Source organism: Bos indicus, chromosome 11 (genome assembly GCF_029378745.1).
Source record: "Bos indicus isolate NIAB-ARS_2022 breed Sahiwal x Tharparkar chromosome 11, NIAB-ARS_B.indTharparkar_mat_pri_1.0, whole genome shotgun sequence".
Classification (NCBI taxonomy): domain Eukaryota; kingdom Metazoa; phylum Chordata; class Mammalia; order Artiodactyla; family Bovidae; genus Bos; species Bos indicus.
The window spans coordinates 2,466,623-2,489,777 of record NC_091770.1 but is presented as its reverse complement, the minus strand read 5'-3'; the positions used below and the strand labels follow the sequence as shown (position 1 = coordinate 2,489,777).

General features: G+C 51.2%; 1 long non-coding RNA gene across 2 annotated transcripts; it reads left to right on the top strand.

Moving 5' to 3' along the window:
* The first annotated feature begins 134 nt into the window (after positions 1-134).
* LOC109565703 (uncharacterized) lies at positions 135-9,264 on the top strand. Of its 2 annotated transcripts, XR_011569187.1 has the most exons (5): positions 135-5,336; positions 5,436-5,754; positions 5,845-6,952; positions 7,629-7,752; positions 8,001-9,264. It is a non-coding gene; the product is annotated as an uncharacterized lncRNA (long non-coding RNA). The 2 variants fall into 2 exon arrangements; XR_002181685.2 differs by having other exon boundaries at positions 5,845-7,752.
* The last annotated feature ends 13,891 nt before the right edge of the window (positions 9,265-23,155 follow it).

Here is a 23,155-nt window from a genome sequence, read left to right as displayed (position 1 = left end):
GGCGCCGCTCGCCGGCCACCTCCCCCCCGGCCCCGCCCCTGCCCGCCCCTGCCCGCCCCCAGCCCCGCCCCTGCCCGCCCCCAGCCCCGCTCTGGGCTCCGGTTGGTGGGTCCAACTCTTCCGCGAGGGATGGGGACCGCCTCCTCAGCCCGCAGAACTCTGGGAGCTGTAGTGTGTTCTCTCCCTCCACAGGCGCAGACGCTGCGGAGCTGGGCTCCTCACCCGGAGGGGCTGAGGCAGGACAGCCAGGAGTCACGGCTTCCTTGCGCCGCTGGAGGCGAAACTCGAGTCTTGGAAATGTCCTCTTTGGTCTTAAGCAGGGCACTGGGGTCTGGGTGGGGTAGCAAAGCGCTTCCGATTTTGACTTGAACTGGGTGGAAGACCTCTCCCATCTCCCTTCCAGCCCAGCTTAGAAGTAGAGATGGTTGGTGATAGCTAAACAAGGACCCCTTCCAAAGTAACAAGTCCTTGGCCAAAGCTCTGTGGGGGTCCAGAAATGCCTGGGGCAGGAAACCTGCTGACAGGGGCCCGTGTCCACCTATTTCTCAAAGACAGAGAGGGCAGCTACAAGGTGAGCAGTGGAAAGAGGGGGCATGATCCCTGCTTGGGGAGATGAGGCTTCCAGTGGAGTAGGGGTCTTAGGAGATGCTGAGCCAGCTGCAGCTGGGCTTCTGCCAGAGGGAGAAGTAACTCAGCCATATTCACCTCACAGAAGAGAAAACTTGGGTTTTCTCTTGGGTTTAAGAATTCAAGGTCTGGAAGCATTGTTCACAATAGCCAAAGAGTGGAAGCAATCCAGTGTCCATTGATGGATGAATGGCTAAACTGTGGTATGTACTCAGTTGCACCCAAGTCTTTGCCGCTCTTTGGACCATGGCCCACCCAGGCTCCTCTGTCCATGGGATTTTTCAGGCAAGAATACTGGAGTGGGTTGCCATTTCTTCCTCCAGGGGATCTTCCCAACCCAGGGATCAAACACATGTATCCTTCATCTCCTGCATTGCAGGCGGGTTCTTTACTGCTGAGCCATCAGGGAAGCCCCTAAACTGTGGTGAAAGTGAAAGTCACTCAGTTGTGTCCGACTCTTTGTGACTCATGAACTATAAACTCCGTGGAATTCTCTAGGCCAGAATACTGGAGTGGGTAGCCTTTCCCTTCTCCAGGGGATCTTCCCAACCACCCAGGTCTCCTGCATTGCAGGCAGATTCTTTACCAGCTGATCCACAAGGGAAGCCCAAGAATCCTGGAGCGGGTAGCCTATCCCTTCTCCAGGGAATCTTCCCAACCTAGGAATCTAACTGGAGTCTCCTGCATTGCAGGTGGATTCTTTACCAACTGAGCTATCAGGGAAGCCCAAAACTGTGGTATGTACATACAGTGAAATATCACTCAGTCTGAAAAAGGAAGGAAATTCTCACGTGTTCCACAACATGGATGAACCTTGGAGACAGTATGCTAAGTAAAATAAACCAGACACAAGCTACAAATACTGTATGATTCCACGTATATAAAGTACTTAGAGTCAAATTCATGGAACAAATAGTATAGAATTATGGTTGCCAGGCTTCCCTGGTGGCTCAGATGGTAAAGCGTCTGCCTGCAATGCAGGAAACCCGGGTTCAATCCCTGGGTCGGGAAGATCCCCTGGAGAAGGAAATGGCAACCCACTCCAGTACTCTTGCCTGGAAAATTCCATGGACGGAGGAGCCTGGTAGGCTACTGTCCATGGGATTGCAAAGAGTCGGACATGACTGAGTCACTTCACTTCACTTATGGTTGCCAAGGGCTGGGGGGAGGGAAGCGGGATAGGGAGTTAGTATTTAATAAGGCTTGGAGAAGGCAATGGCACCCCACTCCAGTACTCTTGCTTGGAAAATCCTATGGATGGAGGAGCCTGGTAGGCTGCAGTCCATGGGGTCGAGAAGAGTCCAACACGACTGAGTGACTTCACTTTCACTTTTCACTTTCATGCATTGGAGAAGGAAATGGCAACGCACTCCAGTGTTCTTGCCTGGAGAATCCCAGGGACGGGGGAGCCTGGTGGGCTGCCATCTCTGGGGTCGCACAGAGTCGGACATGACTGAAGTGACATAGCAGCAGCAGCAGCAGCTCAGATGGTAAAGACTCTGCCTCCAAAGCAGGAGATCTGGGTTCGATCCCTGGTTCTGGAAGATCCCCTGGAGAAAGGAATGGCAACCCACTCCAGTATTCTTGCCTGGAGGATTCCATGGGCAGAGGAGCCTGGCAGACTACAGTAGATAGGATTGCAAAGAGTGGGACATGACCGAGTGACTAACACACACACACATTTAATAAGCACAGATTTTCAGTTTTGCAAGATGAAAAATTTCAGAAGATGGATGGTGGTGATGGTTGTGCAAAAATGTGGATGTACTTGCCGTCCCTGAACTGTATGCTTAAAAATGGTTAAAATGGTAAATTTCATGTAATGCATATTTTTCCACAATTTGAAAAAAGAGCCAAGGTCTCACATATGGACTTGAACCCTGTCCTAACACAGAGTAAGCAACCACAAATTGTTGATTAGTTTTAATACAAACAGCGCTATGCATTTCCTAATTTTACACTATAAAACTGAGGCTCCAGAGGATTAATTAGCTCAAGTAAGATAGCTGGTAAATGGTGGAGCTGAGCATCCGAGCTCCAGTCAGGCCCCCTCGGTCACTCCCCTCAGCGTTTCTTGGCAGTGCTATTAACTGAATCAGGGAACACAGCCTGAGAAGGAGAAAGTGTGAAGGGGAAGACTTGAGTGCTGGTGAGGACACGATGGACCAGTGAGATGTCCAGCGATAGCTGGCAGTGAGGCCTGGAATCCATGACAAAGCGCCGACTGGAAACAGCTGGTTAAGGAGCCCTAGGACCCGTGCATTCACCAACCCTGTTTGCACTCATCACCCAGCCATCGCCCTAAACAAGTGGCCCAGGGTTGTAGTTTGGTGACCCTGAAACTCTCCCTCATCCTTGGGCTCTGGGATGGAAGAACTCTCCAGGCTCAGTTCAGAGTGGACAACACGTGGGCTCCCTTGTCTACCTCATAATGGGTCATTGTATAAAAGTCTATGCCTGCAGATTTGGTAACAGACACATCGTCAACAATAGTAACTGCCTCTAACAATCATTATAACGGTGATTATGATAGTGCCCCCACACTTCCCAGTTTATAAGCCCTCCAGGAGACCTGAGGCTGTGTTGGCAGATGCTGTGGTAGAAAAGCTTTGTCCATTCTTTTTTTTTCGGTGGCAGGGAGCCACAGCTTGCAGGATCTTAGCTCCCATACCAGGGATCGAACCCTTGCCCTCGGCAGTGAAAGCTCTGAGTCTCGACCACCGGACTGCCATCCTATTAGGACTGTTTGCCCAAGGTTTGGGGTAAAGGCCTAGGCACTACCTTCAGCATCCCAGTCTAGGCTAACCCCACCCTCCCAGGCTGAATAGACTCATTGCCTGACAAAGCAGCAGATCATCCCACACAGGACAGAGTTATTCTGCCATCCCAGGCAGTTGAACACACTCTTACAGACAGTGGCTGTTGTGCAAAGCCTCAGCAAGTCAACACCTGCCTGTGTCAACCTGGGAACAATATGATCTAAATTTAATTGCCTCCTGAGGCAACTGTTTGCAATAGAAAGTAATTTACAACAGCCAATAAATCTTGCAGAGGAATGACATCTCCATTTGCTTCCCTAAAATCAAACATGCCTGTTGGTCAAGCCACTATCTGATATACCTTCACCTCCTACCCACAGCTACCCTCCTCCTGCATTATCTAACCATCAGATCCGGCCCCTGATGGCATGAGAGAAGTCGCCTGGGCCCTCCATGTCCTGCTGTCTCAAATAGATTAATTAAAAAAAAGAAAAACCCACGAATGCATTCTTCCCATAAAGACATTACAAATAAATAATTTCTCTCTGACACCATTCCAAATTCAGTTCCCTCCCCAACCTAGAGATAAGGACTCTTATCCCATTGGGTGGGCTTCCCAGGTGGCACTGGTGGTGAAGAATGTGCCTGCCAACGCAGGAGACATAAGAGACGTGGGTTCGATCCCTGGGTTGGGAAGATCCCTGGACAAAGGCATGGCAACCCACTCCAGTATTCTTGCCTGGAGGATCCCATGGACAGAGGAGCCTGTGGACTATAATCCATGGGGTTGCAAAGAGTCAGAAGCAACTGAGCATCAGATTGGGTAAACTCTTCCGGAACTTTCCCTATGTATTTTCATAAATACATGGTGTAAAAAAACACGTAAATTTATGTGTGCTTTTAAAAAGTGATTCCATTCTAATTGTTCTATTCTGCAACTTGATTTTTTTGTCCAACAATACGTCTTGGAGAACCCTCTCTGTTAGAACACAGATCTATTTCTCTCTTGTAGCTGCTAGACTGCACGTCTGGTACGGATGTTTAGCAGTCTTTATTTCATCCCCTCTTCATGGTGCTTGGTCTTTTTGCAGTTACAGGAACCTTCCAAGAACATTCTGGACCCCCTTAGAACATTTGCAGGGCTCTGTAACTTACAAAGGAGTCCCAGAGATTGGCCTTTCTGCTTTCTCCTAGCCTCTGTCCCCAAGACTCGGCATCCCTTGCTGGCCCAAATCTAGGAAGAAAACCTGGTCTTGGGAGGGGTGGTCCTCATCCTGGAGCTCTCAGAGCTGGAGGGACTGTTCACGAGCTTCTTCCCACCTGGCCTCATTCTGGAGAGGAGGCCAGCAGGCCCAGAGACGTCAGGCGAGTTTGAAGGAGGTCACACAGCAAGTCTGTGTTTTTAAAGCTCTTGCTCCTGGGACCCACAAACACATCCAGCATGCTCCGTCAGTTTTCTGCTCTGGGAAGCTCCGTTCCCAGGCTCCAGCGGTGGCAAAAGGCCCCCAGGGCTTTGTTTTCAAAGGAGAAATGAATCGGGAAGTATTTTTAAGTGCCGGCCCCGCCTGGCTCCTGCCTTGCTCCCTCGTGCCCTAGCTGTCCAGGAAAGGCCAGCTTCACAGTGGCATCCGCAACTCATGGAAAACAACAAACGCCCGAAATAGATGATACCCAAGCTCAGGAATGGAAAGAATTGGCTCATGGCTTCAAACGCCTCTTTTAGAAAAAGGCAAGAATAGCTTTCGGCATTTGGGGAACTGCTGGAGGTGAGGGAGGGGGATCTGAGAGCTTTGGTCACTTTTTTTTCACCTCCCCCTCCCCCCACCCCCATGTGAACACTTAGCTTCCCCAGCTCGATCCACTCTGGGAGCAAATCCACACCTGGCTGCTGCCGGAAACTGGAGGAAACTGGAGATGCTACATGATTCTTATGCTTCTTGAGCCTGAAAGGTAACGGTCGAATTCCTATGTGTGTCTGTGTTGGCGGGAGGGCGGGAGAGTGGGGGTGGGTGACAGGGAGAGAAAATGTGGATTTTCATCCCCACTCAGATAGCCCAGCTGCTGTGTGACCATCTGCAAGTCACTTGACCTCTCAGAACCTCCAGTTCCTCACTGGCAAAGCAGGCATAATGATTCATTTATTCACTCATCTGACATTTGTTATGACCCAGCTCTGTGCCAGCACTGGACTAGAGACTGGGGGATATGGCCATGACCAGGACAAAGCTCTGATCTCGTGGAGCAAAATATACAGCCCTTGACAACCTTACAGGTGATGAGAATCAGCCATTGCTTCTTCAGACAGTTCCAAAGTCACTCAAGGCCTGGTGCCAGAGGGGGGACAATACCTTTGACCAGTGTTTATCAGGTACTGAACCTAGCGTCTTACATGGATTATTTCATTCAGTGTCACCCAGCCCTATGAAGTGGCCACTATATATTTATCCCTATATTACAGTTGAAGACATCAAGCAGCAGAGAGTAAATGCTGGACGAGGTAATAAAGAGAGGCCAGCTCCCTGTTAAGCGCTGGATACCTGGACAACCAAAGCCTGGTTCCTTCTTTATGACACAAAGTAGTAAGTCTAGACTGGAGGTCAGTACAAATGCACTGGACAAAGGTTTTTAAAAAAACAAAAACAAAACCACGGGGTCTGTATAGAGCTTTTTTAAAAAATGTATTTTAAATTGGAGGATAATTACAATATTGTGTTGGTTTCTGCCATACATCAACATGAATGTGCCATAGGTATACATATGTCCCCTCCCTCTCGAACCTCCCTCCCACCACACCCCACCCTACCCATCTAGGTTGTCACAGAGCATCAGATTTGAGCTCTGTTCATCAAACAGCAAATTCCTATTGGCAGGCTATTTAATATATGGTAATATATATATTTCAATGCTACTCACTCAATTTGTCCCCCACTCCTTCACCCAGAAGTCTGTCCTTTATGTCTGCCTCTCCTTTGAAAGTGAAAGTGAAGTCGCCCCGTAGTGTCTGACTCTTTGCGACCCCATGGACTGTAGCCCGCCAGGCTCCTCCATCCATGGGATTTTCCAGGCAACAGTACTGGAGTGGGTTGCCATTTTCTTCTCCAGGGGATCTTCCCTACCCAGGGATCCAACTCAGGTCTCCTGCATTGCAGGCAGACTCTTTGCCCTCTGAGCCACCAGGGAATCCCTTGCTGCCCTGCAAATAGGTTCATTGGCACCATCTTTCTAGATTCCATGTGTGTGTGTCAATATATGATATCTGTTTTTCTGACTGACTTCACTCTGTATTATAGGCTCTAGGTTTATTCACCGCATTAGAACTGACTGGCAGCACTATTTACAATAACTAGGACATGGAAGCAACCTAGATATACATGCACAGATGAATGGATAAAGAAGTCGTACGGAGCTTTTGCTCTCATTTTAAAATCAGCTTCTGGTAACCCTTCATTTCCCTGGTGTATGACTGTCTCCCATTTGACAGATGAGTAAACCGAGGCTTGCAGCGCTTAAGTGCCTCCTCGGAAGACTGCACAGACTGCACGATGGGAGCTTCTTACTACCTGCAGGTTCCCAGGACTCTATGGCGGGAGCGGGGGCGGAGGCGAGAGGGGGTCGCGCCCCAGGGCAGGAGAGAACTACATCTCCCAGGATGCCATGCGAGGGGCGTGTAGGGGTGGAGCCGCCGCGAGCCCACGGCAGTCATTTCTTGGTATTTAAAAAAAAGTAGCAAAAGAAAAGAAAGAATCAAAGCCTCAAGCGTCACGTCTAGGAATAGCGTCGGAGCCAGGCCAAGTCATTATAGACGATGAGTAATCCGGTTAAGTCATTTCTCTAAACGCCATTCCTTGTAAGAGAATTAAAATATCAGCTTACATCAGTCGGGGAGAGGCAGGCTCCAGGGGCCCGGGGCGGGAGCGCTGCCAGGAGGGGGCGCGGCTGGCGCGCCTCGGCCGCTCCGCTCGGTCTGGGGCAGCGGCTGCACGCCAGCGACCGACAGCTGGGCCCTGGCCTCGGCCTGACAGCCAGCTAGGGGGCGGCGGGGGAGCCACCCTCCAGGCCTCAGTTTACCTTCTTGTTAAGAGCTTCTAGGAAAGTTTGGGCTGCCTCCTTTCAAGAGAATCAGTGTCCCTTGTGGGGATGGACCTGCGAGGTGAATCAGGCTACTAGGCCAGATGGGAATGGGGTTTCTTTTTCTTCAGTGTCCCCTCTTTCTGTCAGATTCCAAAATTCCTATCTTGACAGCTGCAGGAGCAAAGAGCTGATGCTGGGAAAGATTGAAGGCAGGAGAAGAGGGTGACAGAGGATGAGATGGTTGGATGGCATCACCGATTCAATGGACATGAGCTTGGGCAAACTCCAGGAGATGGTGAGGGACAGGGAAGCCTGGCGGGCTGCAGTCCATGGGGTCGTGAAGAGTCGGACATGACTTGGGTACTGAACAGCAACAACAACCAGTGGGGGTCGGGGTGGATCTGGATCTCCTGGAGGTGTGAATTTTGTCCTAGACTTGCAGGAGTCATCAAAGCATCTTGAGATGAGGATTGCAATGAATTTAGGGAGGGTGAACTGATCCAGAAGCTGACCCTAAAACCTGTCCCCTAAATCCCTCTCCAGGTCCAACAACATGAGCTGGGTCCTGGTAGTGAGCCGGACACTCATCTCTCCCTCGGTGACCCTCACGTGGACCCTTGGCAGATAAGGGCACTGGGGCCCGGAACCTTCCCACTGGCTTCCCACGCCAGTCCCCAAAGCGGTAGAGAGTAACTCAAGCTTACAGATGAACGCTTGAGGCAGCCTCTGAGCAACTTACACACGTTCACACTTGCAATGAATCAGGCACTTTTGAAATTCCCTTTTGACCAAAGGGCAGAGAGAAACCGAGAGGTTCTCAACTTCCTAAGAAGCTGCACTGGCTCAGCCAGTCCACTAAAACAGGAAGCTCCAAGGCTCTGGAGTCAGGCCGACTGCTCCCCAGTCCTGGCACCCTCACTTGCAGATGACCTTGGATGAATGACTCACCATCTCTAGTCTTCGATTTTCCCACGTGTAAAACGGGATTAGCAATACCTACCTTGTGAGATTACTGTGACAGTTAGAAATAACGTAGACCTTTAACAAATGGTCATTCTGTTGTGCTGGTGTTATGTGAAAACAGCCTCCAACCAAGCAGATTCTGCGTGCATCTGAGCCTGTAGAAGTAAATGCTTAAATAACCTGCTCCCCCAAACCCAACCGTCTCTTAGCACAGCAGTCACCTTCCCTGCATCAGGGGGCCAAGCCCTTGGCACACCACTGGCTCCTCTGCACAGTCCTGCCTGTGTGCACCCCAAGCCCTGGCCTTAGCGACCTGAGCTGGACCCTGAGACCCCCCACCTGACCAGGTTTTCTAGGTTTACAGCTAGTAGCTTCAAGGTCCTGAGCTCCCCAGTTGGGGTCTTCACATTTGGCCAGGATGTTGGGAGGAATTATGGTCGAGGTGAATGATGTAGCTCTAACCTGAGCAGATCCATTAACTCCTTCCATGCTGGAAGCCTAAGCTTGGATGGGTGGGGTGGGGTGGGGGTTGCTACTCTAATTACTTCTCCTACTCAGTCCCCTAGCGGCTTCAGAGTCTCCCAAACCCTGACCCACACAGATCTCTGCAAGAGGGAGATTCCTCACTCACTCTGATGAGTGAGGCTTCCTGTGACTGAGTGGCATCTGCCTCCTGTGCAGAGTGGGAAAAGCGACCTGCATTCTCCATAAGAAGACCAAATGCCCCAGGACTTCCCTGGCCGTCCAGTAAGACTCCAAGCTTCCAATACTGAGGGTGCAGGTTCTATCCCTGCTCAAAAGTTTTGTTTTGTTTTAAAAAATAAAACCCGAGTGCCCCAAATCAGTTCAGTTCTTCATGCTCAGTCTTCTCATCTGTAAAATGGTCATGGCACAATAAAAGCCCTCACACCTGCTAGTGCAGTTATAGGCACTAGATAAGTTATTTCTTATAAACAGCTTAGAAGTGTGTTTGGTGGGAAGGCAGATCTCCATAAATATTAGCTCTTATCCAGAACCAGGACCAAGCAGAAGGCATGGGGTGAGCCAGGGCTAGGGGAAGGACACAGGAAACCTGGGTTCCATGGACCCATGGGACATAGCAGATAGTGGTCCTGCCCACCCACCCCACCTTCCCTTCTGCTGCTGCTGTGTGTCAATGTGTCAAATTTTGTTGCCTTTAGGGCTTTTTTTTTTTTTTTAATTAAACACGGGCTGCCTGAAAACCCTAATATTCTGGTTAAGTTTTGAAACAGCTCAGAAATCCCCTCCTCTTGTGAGTCAGAGGCAGGAGCATTAAGCAGAACTGCCAGTGGGGTGCTGCGCAGAACTGCAAAATAACAGCTGGGCAGCCCTGTGGCCCCAGGGAGCTGAAATAGGGGCTCAAAAATATTGGGGTGCGCTGGCGTGGCACGAAGGCCGGAAGTCCCTGGGGGTGGGGGTGGGGCACACTAAAGCCCCAAAGGATCGCCATGCCCACCCCCTGACATAAAAACAACTCGGAACGGTTCAATTAGTGTAAGGAAGTCTCACAAGACTGGCTTTTCCCGGAACGGCGATTTCGATGCTCGCCTGGAAATATCAAATCCTTTCCAAGCATTTTTCTTTTTTCTATTTTGGTGCCTTAAGCACGTGCTTGGGGAAGTGATGGGTAGTTTTCTCTTTCCAACCCAGCCCGCGCGCAGGGGTCTTCACCGACCCGCTCCGGGGAACTTGCGTCCCGCCTCGCCCACCCATCCTCTGCTCGGCTCCGCCGGGGCGCGGTGGGAGGAGGGGCGGGCTGCGGTGTCCGCGGGGGGCGCCGCCCTGGGGATGCGGGGCGAGGCAACAGGGCGGGGTGGTCGGTCCGAGCGCCCGCTCCCCTCCCCCTGGGCTCGCTGAGCCGCTGAGCCGAGTTGGGGAAGGCGGGCGGGCGGGGGTTTCGGAAAGCGCTTTCCATGCTCGGCCGGATCTGAGTCAAAAAGGGGGAGCTTGTTCAAACCGAAAGAATAATTCGGTTAGCCAAGGCCGCCAATATTTCTCTGCGCCCAAATTATTGCTAGGCAGGGAGAGCCTGAGCCGGAGCATCGCTGGCCCCTCGGGCCTCGCTGAAAGCCCCGGCCTCCCCCCTGCCTCCCCACCATAGTTCCTCTTTTTTCCCAGAAAAGGGACCAGGGGGCACACCTCCTCCAGGCCCACAGGCTCTGCCAAGTACCCAGGGCCATCCAGACCCTCCTGAGGCCCAGAGGATCGGGGGCCGGCAGAGATGAGTGAGACCTCTCTCACCTGCCCTGGTCGGCCCTTCTCAGGTGGATCAAGAGGTCCCTCGTGCCTCTGAGCACTTGCACCCTCTGTTCCCTGTATTGTTCCCTCCCCACCAGCTTGCAAGTTCTTGAACATCCTCCTAGGGTAGATATGTGAAGCTTTTCAGAAAATTTTCTGAAAGTCTCATATTGACACTCCTGGGGCCTCTACTAGGTCTTAGAACAGGCCTGGCTTCCCATCATAGAGACCTGCTTGAAACCAGCTTGAAAAGAACCCCCAAGTAGATTCAAAATCCCCCCTACAGGCCCCCATGCCTTGATTTCACTCCCAGGCATCTTTGCTTAACGGGGCTCACACTCTGGCCTGCATCCCTAGTGGACACAGTAAGGCCCAAATTAACAAGGCTTTTTGAACTGACCTTTGAATAGAGAGAGAAATGTTGATCTATATGTAGGAGCTAATGATTTTCTTTTTTTTCAGGCTAGCCTCTCAGTGAGGAGTGGGCTAGGGAGGGCCCAGGGGTTCTTCGTGGATTCTGACCTCTCAGACTCAGCTTCCCCAGCCTTTGTGGTCACAGAGACTCTCTGGCTGGGCCTGAGTTCATTCTGACCTTAGGACAGGTGTGGAAAGGAGATGCTGATGGTTCATCTTCCTGGGCCACCCGCAACACCTGGCCTGGGCCTGCTGCACTGCCGCCTCGGCCCAGCTCATTGATTCAGCAGAAAATTCGCCCCGTAAGCAGGACCGTGGTGAGCTCCCAGGCAGGGCCAGCTGGCCTTATGCGGAAGAGCCCTGTAGACAGCCAGATGACTGAGGCATAGAGGGCACATCACACACAAGGACAAGCACAGAACATGTTCAAGGTCAAGGGGCAGGTGGGGTCAGCTGGGCCTATGAAGAGGACAGCAGTCCCGCCCCACCGCCACCCCAAGGCTCATGGCCCAGGCTGGCAGGGAGAGGTCAGCATGGCCACTGACCTATGAGAACACCTGGCGTTAACCTGGCCTTACCCGCTGTGGTTGCTGTGTTGGGGGAAATTCTTAGGTCCTTGCACTCCCTTTTGGAATGTCGTACTCTGGCCAGCAGTGGAGACATACATCAGCACGTCCAGCATGCTCCCCCCTCAACTCTCGGGCCCACCTCTGTGCCAGGGAGCATCTTTCCTCTCTGTTTAGCGGTCACTGTTTCAGATTAACTCTAACCCCAGGAAAAGGAAGTGGAGATCAAGGGTGGCCAAGAATACCAGGCTGTCTGCCAACTGCAGGGTGGAGGCTGCCCCCAGCCCAGGAAGCCTTGTGGAGGGAGGAGAGACATATTCTCAGGGATCACTTCCTGTGAATGCTCCCACTTCCCAGGGCGCTCTGGAGAGGGAAGCCTCCCAAAGGGCAGGGTTCTGGGACCATCATTGAACTCCCTGAGGTCTCTCTCGTACCTGGGGAGGGGCTGGCTGGAGGGTTAGCTGGATGTGGAGGCCTCAGGTAAATAAGGCCCAGAGAAGTTTTATTTCAAGGCTCCCAACAGCTTTTGTTTTGCTTTTAATCTCATTGTCAACTTGGAAAAAAAAAAAAAAAAAGGTGGTGAGGGGGCAGAGTTCTGTATAAAATTGTAGATTTCAGACTTCTCTTAAAATCAGATCTGCCTCACCAGTCAAGCGGCCTGCCCCGTCCGCCAGCAGGTGGACCCTCTGTGGCTCCCTCAGCCGCTGTACGCCTCCCCCCCCCTGAGGCCGTCTGTCCCTGGGCTCTGTCAGCGTTATCTACCAGGCCCCCGAGGGATTTGAGGGTGGCCACCCGCTGAACGAGGCCTCTGTTTTACAGAAGACCTGGCTGGTCTTTGGGGTGTGTTTTTGTTTTTGGCTTCTCGGGTTCTTTGTAGCAGCACTCAGGCTTCTCTCGCTGCAGGACACAGGCTTAGCTGCCCCGCGGCATGTGGGACCTTGTTTCCCTGACCAAGGATCAAACCCTCATCCTCTGCATTGGAAGGCAGTTTCCTAACCACTTGACTGCAAGGGAAGTCCCTGGTCTTTGTGCTTTTGAGCAGGGGAGTATCTGTTCATCCCTAGGGGTGAAGAGGGCCCTGGTTGCTGAGAGAAAGCTGGGAGCCTCTTCATTTTAAGGAACTAAGTAAGAACTTGGAGCCAGGATGAGGGCTCTGCCTTCTGGTACATTCTGGGGTGCTTCACTGGCCTGGCTCCATTTTGATAGGGTTTTATATTTTTAAAGGGTTGTAAAAAAAAAAAAAAAAGGACAAAAAAAACCAAAAACAAGCAAACAAAAACAAAGATGATGTGACTGAGATCGAAAGCCCCAAATATTTATTATCTAGCCCTTTTTGTTACAAGCTTGCTGAGTCCTGGTTTTACAGATGGGAATACTAAGCTCCAGAAAGGGAAAGTGACACGCTCAAGGTCACATACAATGCATGAGATGCAAGAGACACAGGGTCAGTCCCTGGGTGGGGAAGATCCCCTGGAGGAAGAAATGTTAACCCACTCTGGTATGCTTGCCTGGAGACTCACATGGACAGAGGAGCCTGGCGGGCTACAGTCCATGGGGTTGCAGAGTCAGACACAGCCGAAGTGGCTGAGCAGTAGCAAGACCACACAGCAGACTGGTGACTGAGCTCTGTCTGTGCCGACCAGCCTCCTGCTTTTCCTTCAGCCTTGCAGTGAGCACAGGGAGGTGCCCGTCAGCCCTGGGCCAGCCGTCTATGAGCGCAGGGCCTTGGAGGGGGGCCAAATGGATGCCTGTGCCCTGACGGTGGCCGTTGCCTGACAGTTGCTTTGACAACGCTATGTTTTGTTACCTTTTACCTGGGGATCTCCAAGCCCACGACTGAATTCAGAGAATATAGTTGCTGGTTTCTGTACATTTTCCCTCCTGCGGTTTGGCCTCTTCATCAAGAACTCTATGAATCAGAAAATTCAAGTGCGTGCAGACACACACAGGCATGCGTGTGGAAGGGAAATGACTTTTCTGGGTAACTGAGGGTTAACTGGAAGCCTGTGTTCTTCTGCCTTGTTGAATTTTTTTTTTTTTTTTTCTACAAATGATGAGCATTTCCCCAACTGAGTATTTTGAAAAGTTCCACCACTTTCTAAATATGTGACCTTGGTCAAGTTACCTAACCTCAGTAACCTCAGTTTCCTTATCTGTAAAAATGCACCGCGCGCTGCCTCTCTAGGTTGTGAAAGGCACTAGAAAGAGGCGTGTGTGCTTGAGGTGGAGGCGCCAGCACCGTAATTGTTCTTAGTGGGTCAGCGGAGCGGCCAGATTGGCTGAAGCTCTTCGTGGGTATTTAGCATTATGCTTTGGAATCCAATGTGCGTTTTGTACACGTTGACGTGGAGATTAGCCAGAATTGGCATTCATCTGCAATTTCTATCGCAGCTAAGTCCTCCCAAAGAGATGGTTTTTTTTATGATTTGCTGCTTTCTCATAAAAGCCAGTGCCTGCAACGCACCAAGGACTCTTGTTCTGTCGGGACCTGAATGCTGTCTTTATCTGGGAAATGTCTACAGATAAAGGGCAGGGCTGGGGCTCAGCCTTCCAGGTGTCCCATCGCACCCCTCCTCCTTTCCCATCCTCCCTACTCACAAGCCAGGACCCACCCCTGGGCCGAGGGTAGCCGGGAAACAGGGAGTGGGGAGTCTTCGTGGACCACTGAGAAGGCAGGAAGGCCTGGGGGGTGGGGAGACCTGGGCAGGTTCTAGATTCTCAGCAAGTGTAGGGGGTGCTGGGGGAGTGGGGGGGCCAGTGCATTCTGGGAAGCTTTTTCTGACTGGCCCTCAGATTGAGGAGTGGAGGGGCTGCCCTCAAGAGGGGAGCCCACAGGAGCCTCAGCCCCATAGGCTAGCTCTTGTTGTTTGTGGAGGAGAAGGAGCCAGCCCCAGATGGGAGGGCGGCCGCCGGGCACACCGCCCTACAGGGCCCTCTTCCCTGTGGTCTGACCTCTGCTGCTCCGGCCGCGTGCCCCTCGGGATGAGGCCAAGGGGGCTGCCAGTGCTGTGAGTCAGGGGGGCTCAGGAGGGTCTCTCGGCCCAGTGCATTCTGGGAAGACAGCAGCTGTCTTCCACGAGGGGACTGAGCTCAGAGTCAGATCAGCTCCCTGCCTGGTCTCTCGCTGTGTGGCCTTGGACGTGCCACTCAGCCTGCGGGCCTCACTGTCCTCACCTGTAAAGTGGGAATCCTTACCTCTCGGGGTTGACATGAAGACAGTGAGATTAATGTGTGAAAAAGGAGCCTCGCGTGGGTCTCAAGGCTCATAGCCTGCCCTCTTCTCGGGGCTGGGCAAGCTGCCTCTGGCGTAGGTTTGGTTTCTGGGCTGTAATCAAAGGTTTTCTTCGGTCCTCATCTCTGCTCAGCCCTCCGGAGCCCCCCTTCTCCCTTCGCCACTCAGCTCAGCCTGTCCGGGCCTCTCCCCCTCTCTGTACCCCCGTAGCCCCCTGATGGCATTGGTGATGTAGATTTCAGCTTCTGTTTACCCTGCAGTGAGCTCGCCACCCAAAGTCTAGTTTCCATCTGTCACCATACAGTTGACCCCTTCGCCTGTTTTGCCTACGCCTCCCACCGCCCTTGGCTTCCCCTCTGGTTCCCTCTGGTAAATACTACTCTGTTCTATGTATCTACATGCTTTTGTTTAGTTTGGTTTATTCATTTATTGTGTTTTTGTTGGTTTGTTTTTAGATTCCACATAGTGAAATCATACGGTATTTGTTTTTCTCTATTTTCACTTAGCATAATATCTTCAAGGTCACCCATGCATCACAAATGGCAAGATTTCATCTTTTTTAATGGCTGAGTAATATTCCTCTGTGAGGCTTCCCTGGTGGCTCAGGGGTAAAGAATCTACTGGTAAAGATGCAGATTTGATCCCTGGGTTAGGAAGATCCCCTGCAGAAGGAAATGGCAACCCACTCCAGTAGTCTTGCCTAGGAAATCCAATGGACAGGGGTACCTGGCGGGCTACAGTCCATGGGGTTGCAGAAGAGTTGGACATGACTCAGTGACTAAACAACAATAACAAAACAATACTCCATTGCGTGCATAAACCATTGATCTATCTGTTCATCCACTGATGTGCACTTAGGTTGTTCCTGTATCTTGGCTATTGTAATTAATGCTTCATTGAACATGGGGGTCGCATATGTTTCAGAATTAGTGTTTTTGTTTTCTCTGGATAAAAGCCCAAAAGTGAAATAGCCAGATTGTGTGTTAGTTCCATTTTTAATTTTTTAAGGAAACTGCACGTTGTTTTCCGCAGTGGCTGCACCAACGTACGTTCTCAGCAACAGTGCAGGAGCGTTCCCTTTCTTCCTGTGTAGACTGACTCGTATTCATCCTGCCTAGCGTTCAGTCTGCCTCTTCCGTCTGAAGATTCAGGCCTATTTTTAATCCTAGAAATTTTCATTCATTATTTCTTTGAATATTGCAAATGTTATTCCTGGCCCATTCATTCTGATTTTTCTCTTCTACAACTTCTGTTTGTTGTATATTGCTGCTAAGTCACTTCAGTCGTGTCCGACTCTGTGTGACCCCATAGACAGCAGCCCACCAGGCCCTGCCATCCCTGGGATTCCCCAGGCAAGAACACTGGAGTGGGTTGCCATTTCCTTCTCCAACGCATGAAAGTGAAAAGTGACAGTGAAGTCACTCAGTCGTGTCCCATATCATTTCATCATCTGTCTCAACCTTTCTTTCAAATGTTCTCATCCTTTGACAGAATGTTGCATTCTGATTAATTTTCTCAGATCTGTCTTCCAGTTAATCCAACTATGTCTAGTCTGCTGGCTTGCCCATCCATTCTGTTTATAAATTCAATGTCTATATCTTTCATTTCCTGGCTCCCTTTTCAAATCTGTTTCATCCTTTTCAAATCTTTTCTATAGTATCCTGTTCTTTTCCTGTCATTTTTATTCCTTTATATATTTAAGTATTTTAGCATATCAGTATGATCTCTTTCAGCTTGTCCTATTACCCCCAAGTTCTCCGAGATGATTTTTCCATTTGCTGTATTTGCTGACTCTCCTTCACAGTAGATAGTTTTTGTGTGTGTAATTTAATTGGTGTTTTTGAACTCATCTTCAGTGAGATTATTTTGCTCTATGGGAGCCCTATGTGTCCTGGGCTGTGAAAATGGCCTCAGAGATCTGTTTTTGTATTTTTTCATGCTAACTGCTCCAAGGACTCATTAAAGGAATTTTTTTTTAATTTATTGAAGTATTATTTCTTTATCTTTATGCAACTTTTTATTTTTAGGTTTTTGGCCATGCTGCAAGGCATGCAGAGTCTTAGTTCTCAGACCCGTAGGGAAATCTTTTTGTGTTAATTTTTCAACTTGGGAATTCTTTGCCCCATAGAGAGTATAAATTTGGATGCCACCTCCATGGATAGTTCGAGTTTTCAGTTCTGGTCTTTCCCAAGGATCTTTTCTCCCACCCAGAGCCATAAACCAAAACAAGATTCACCATCCGTTCCCTACATTGGTGGGTAGCTTATTTCCTGATGGGCAGCCTTTTCAGGGTTCTAGCTTATATAGCAATCTCAGTTCTATTTCTTCTTCTTTTTAAAATATTTATTTACTTATTTGGCTGTGCCAGGTTTGAGTTGCAGCATCTGTGATCGTTAGTTGCGGCATGTGGGGTCTAGTTCCCTGACCAGTGAGGGAACCCTGGCCCCCTGCATTGGGAGCATGAAGTCTTGGCCACTGGACCACCAGGGAAGTCCCCTGCTTCTTCTTAAGGTCATGCCTCTTGACCCTGAGTGGGTGTTGAAGCTTCAGCCCCTGTCGTTAGGCCCATGGTCAAGGTCAAAGCTCAACTCTGATTTCAAGTCCTCTCTGTACCCCCAATACCTGGGTGTTTCCCCACCCTTTTTTCAAATCCTACTGTGGTCCTAACGTCCACTCTGAATTTTTCAGTGTTTTTTTGGGGAGGGGTGTCAGTGTTATTTCCATACACGATGTTGCCAGAATCTGAAAGTAGTGGTCATGAGGTTTAGCAGAACCCCTTGGGGATTGGGGGAGGGGGCTGGAAAAATTGTCTAGGGGGTTATATTGGTTCAGAGGGACAGCTGAACATCTCTGCTTCAGAAATAAACAGAGACCACCCTCACCACAGGGTGAGGAGAAGGGGAGAATAAAGGGCCTGGAGGTGTGAAGGAAGGTCGAGGCTTATAAAGCCAGGAAAAATCCCAGGGGAGAAACAGGACCTTGAAAATAGTGGTTGGTTGGGCACTGATTTAACTTTGTTCTCTGTGCTGAGCGACACTGTGAGTCCCCTCCCCTCACACAGCTTCACTGTTAGAGCTTATCTGGGGTGTGCTGGGTGGGCTGCAGGGAAGAAAACCTCCATGGGAAAAGGGAGGCCTTTGTTAATCTCTCCCCAGAGTCCCTGGAGCCTTTGAGGGGAGGCACTGGGTTCCCCTCTGGTACTAAAAGGCTAAAAGGAGGGCTCAGGCTTTTTACTTCAGCTCTGGGTACCACTCCCCACTGGGCGAGGCCTGGGGGAGCTCACAGACAGCCCCACACTCAGAGCGACTCCCACAAACACAGGATCCATCCAAAGAAGTGGCAGCTCAATTATCCAGAAGTCTGAGTGTTTTTTCTAAGCCTCTTCATCTATCTGGAACAGATCTGTGAACAAGGAAGTGTAAAAAAGTACATGCTGCCGGGTACATGTACTGATTTTTTTTTAAATATTTCACTTGATAGAAGAATTTATTGTACACATTTCTACTTTGGAAAATTGTCATTCTTTTCAGATTTTGGGTGTTTGTTTTGGGCACAGCACATGCCACACAAGATCTTAGTTCCCCTACTGGGAATCAAACTCAGATCCTAGGCTGTGAAAGGGACCTAATCACTGGGCCACCAGGGAACTCCCTACATGTATTGAGCTTTTGCCCATTTTTCAAATGTCTTTGGGACATTTACTCGGGAGACTGAAAGTGAAAATCACCCAGTCATGTCCGACTCTTTGCGACCCCATGGACTGTAGCCCTCCAGGATCCTCTGTCCATGGGATTCTCCAGGCAAGAATACTGCAGTGGGTTGCCATTCCTTTCTCCAGGGGATCTTCCCGACCCAGGGATCTAACCCAGGTCTCCTGAATTGCAGGCAGATTCTTTACCATCTGAGCCACCAGGGAAGCCCTCAGGAGACTAGTTATCTTTATTTTAGAATTAATAAAAGAGTGGAGAACTTAGGAATCAGTTCTGGTTTAACCTCTACTAGTTACTCAAACTTGAGCCTCAATTTCTGCATCTGAAACACACCCAAGTCACACAGCCAGTGGTGGCCGAGACCTGACTTGGTACTGCCAATGGCACCCAGGTATCCTGTGTACTTAGCACAGGGCCGCACATCAGGGGCCCAGGAAACGTTTGCTGACTGTCCCACTGAAGGACGCAGTGAGTTAATGAAGGTCTTGGAGAGGTCGCACACGGGGTGGGCACAGGGGACTGGTGTCCGCTCACAGGTGAGAGAGTGAAGTGCAGGGTGGTGCCTGGAGCACTTGCTCGCAGTTAGTCACCCCAAGACCCACCTCCGCCCCCACCAAAGTCAACCCTCAGGACAAGTGAGACCCCTGGAAACAGGATTTGAAGACCTGTCTTCCTTGCATATATTTTCACACATAATCAGGAGCTGAGAGAGGCAGCAAAAGTCAGTGGGTCCACGGCCCAGGGGGACAGACACCCAGCTGTTAAGCCCTTTATCCCAGGAGGATGGGTCCATTCTTATCTTGCATCTGGAAGCTCAAGGGGAGGGTGGAGAGTCCCCTAGGAGACAGAATAGGCTGGCGCCCGCTCTGGTGCCGGACACCTGGGGTCGTGTCTCTGCCGGGGTGGAGGGAGTGCCAGGGGGTCTGGAGGGTGGTCACCCCTTGTCTGAGGGCTGTGCCCAGGGCCCGGGCAGTGGACACAGTGACAAGGGCCAACACGAGCAATGGCAGTTGGCAAAAGCTCAAACGAGTGGAAAATAGCTTTTTAAAAATATATATGTATTTATTTATTATTTCTTTGTTTGGCTCTTAGTTGTGGCACATGGGATCTAGTTCCTTGACCAGGGCCTCTGCGCTGGGGGCTTGGAGTCTTAGCTGAGGGACCACAGGGAAGTCCCGGAAGAAAGACATTTCTTACTTTCTGTGTTATTTCGGCTTTAGTGTGGGGCCAGAAGGCCCTCCGAGGGAAACTTGAAAAATTCTTCTGGAAAGCTCTGGAATGGGTCTTCCTGGCCAGCAGAGGGCGTTCTCAGCAACACCGACTCCCCTCACCACCCACCCTCACAACGGATACCCGAGGCTGGGGACCCAGGAGACGCGTCCCCAGGGTGCACCTGTGCTCAGCAGGGGCTCCCTGGGCAAAGCTCTCTCCTCCCTTCACCCTGTGCTCCTGGCTGCCGCCCCCTCTTACCAGCACCCTGTGACCGCTCCTCTCACTCCAATATTCCTTCTCTCCTGTGGCAACAGCCAGCCCCCACTCCTACCTGGACACAGAACTGTCCAGAATAAAGGCTGCCTTCCTAGGCTCTGTGGTGGGATGTGGCCGGTGGGATGTGAGCTGGAGTAAGGGCCTGGGTGAGCCTTGTTGTTCATTCGCTCAGTCATGTCCAACTCTTTGCGACCCCATGGGCTGCATCACACCAGCTTCCCTGTCCTTCACCATCTCCCGGAGCCTGCTCAAACTCATGTCCACTGAGTCGGTGATGCCATCCAACCATCTCATCCTCTGTCGGCCCCTTCTCCTCCTGCCCTCAATCTTTCCCAGCATCATGGTCTTTTCCAGTGAGTTGACTCTGCATCAGGTGGCCAAAGTATTGGAGTTTCAGCTTCAGCATCAGTCCTTCCAATGCATATTCAGGATTGATATCCTTTAAGATTTACTGGTTTGATCTCCTTGCAGTCCAAGGGATTCTCAAGAGTCTTCTCCAACACCACAGTTCAAAAGCATCAGTTCTTTGGTGCTCAGCCTTCTTTATGGTCCAGCTCTCACATCCATACATGACTACTGGAAAAACCATAGCTTTGACTAGACAGACAATAATAGAATGGGAAAGACTAGAGATCTCTTCAACAAAATTAGAGATACCAAGGGAACATTTCATGCAAAGATGGGCACAATAAAGGACAGAAACAGTATGGGCCTAACAGAAGCAGAAGATACTAAGAAGAGGTGGCAACCTTCCTGGCTCTGCCCTAAAAAGGAAGGGGCAAGCCCGTGCCCCTCCTGAGCCCTTTCCTCCTGCTGCTGGCACAAGGCTAATGGGCAGGCACTCTGGGCCATGTGGAGGAGACAGGACCCCAGTGAGGAAGAGTACATGTTAGAAGCAGCCTGGCCCGGGATCTCCCTGGTGGTCCAGTGGTGAAGATGGCTCGCTTCCACTGGCGAGGGCACGGACTCATTCCCTGTTTGGGGAACTGAGATCCCACATGTTATGGGACATGGCAGAAAACAACAGCAAACACGTGGGCTGGCTCATGATGGCTTCAGGGTGGAAGTCCCCTTCCACTTGGACTTGGTAGGAAATGGAACATATCCTAAGCAATTCTGAGCCTCTGTTACAGCCTATTGGATGCAGCTGCCCCCTGGCTTCCACCTCCACCCCTGACCTCGGACCTCCTCTCCAACCACTGACCTCCTTCCCAACAAACCCAATGGCCTCTTCCCAGCTGTCATCCCACCTGACCCCTGGACTGAGCTCGGCCACCTCCAGTTCCTCCCTCTGGGCTCACCCTTAGCTTCTGGATGCCAGGCACCTCCCCTGTCTCTGATGTTCCTCTCCATGTCCTTTGAGGGCCCTTATTCCTGTGCTTGTCCCTGACGTGTTGGTTTTCCCAAATGCCGTCTGGGGTCATTTTGGGGATAAGGGCTAGACTGACCTTTTAAATGGAAGGGTTGAGTAGGGGATACTGTTATGGCAGCTCACTCCAGTATTCTTGCCTGGGAAATCCCACGGACAGAGGAGCCTGGCGAGCTACAGTCCCTGGGGTTGCAATGAATTGGACTCGACTTAGCGCGTAAACCACCACTGTCTACCAGACTCCAAGTCGCGTATTTTCTCCTGGTTGGACATTGCCCATGCCACACGCTGAACTCGTGCAAATGTCTGTGGGCCACTGTTCCACTCATGACGGCGGGCTGGGCCTCTCCCTCTGCCCCACCAGTTATCTTCCTCAGTTTCCCAAACTGGGCTCCTTAGAGTCATCTCTATGGGGCTCACGATTGGCCCTCACCCTTTTGCTCATCTGTGTCCTGGCACACACACAACTCCTTTTCCAAACCAGCGGCTTGGACTGGTGGTGCCCCTGCCTGGGAGAGCTGCCTGAGCCAGGGTCTGCCCTGGCCATGCTGGGTCGGGGCTCCACGGGGCCCTGGAGATGCAGAGTACTGGTGACTCACTCCCCAGTGAACTCATCTGGGGCCCCGGGGACCCTGCCCTGCAGCAGGAAGACTATTGGGCAGACTCAAGACCCCAAGAAAGGCACCAATGTCCCTCCAGCGAGGAGAGAGCTGCCCCTTTAATGGTGAGAGCTGGTGTTTACTGACGGAGCTGTTGCTGGGGCTAAGCACTCACCCATTGCATCCTCCTCTCAGCCCCCAAGGTGGGTTCTTCATCCCCACCTTGCAGCTGAGAAAGCTAAGGCTCAGGAAGGCAAGCAGCTAGTCCAAAGGGTTAGGTTGTTAAGCGGTAGCCCTGTCTGGCTCCAAAGAGTGCGCGCTTACCCTCACCCACTTCCTTGTCCTCCCTGCCTGGTAACTATGGAGGGTTTATCAGATTCCCCCTGCTCGACACCTCGGCACTGGCACCGCTGCCAGGCAGATCTCACGCACAACGGGAGAACTGGTGACTCCTCTAGTTGAATCCCCAGCACTGGCTTCTCGCGCTTCTACATCTGCCTGGATCCTCAGGTGCCCTCCAGCCATCTGACCTGAAGGTTCACACATCTCGAGCTCTCTCTATATCTTGAACTCCCGTGTCCCTCCCCTGTAGCTGGCAGTGCCTCCACTTTCCCGGGAGCTCTGCCCCTGTTCTCATCACCTTCTTGCCGTCCCCAGCTCATCACCCGCTAGCAGCTCTCCTCCCCTGCCCTCAGCCCTCCTGGCAGCTCTCCTCCCCTGCCCTCAGCCCTCCGTTGTCCTGCCTTTGGGTTGTTCTTTTCTGTTTAAATCTTTCCCCGGAGGAAATTGCTCCAGACCCCTTCACCCAAAGCTCCTGTTCGGAATCCTTTAGCGAGTCCCTATTTTCTACAGAATAAAGCCCATACCCTCCTTAGCATGGCCTCTGTGAGCAAGTTCCCTGCTTTCGCCTCTCTCCACACACTGGAGGACCCCTGCCCCACTGCCCTGAGCTGGACAGTGCTACGTGACCATTCTCCTTCTGTTTTTTAAATTTTATTTATTTATTTTTAATTGAAGGATAATTGTTTTGCAGAATTTTGTTGGTTTCTGCCAAACATCAACATGAATCAGCCATAGGTGTACATATGTCCCCTCCCT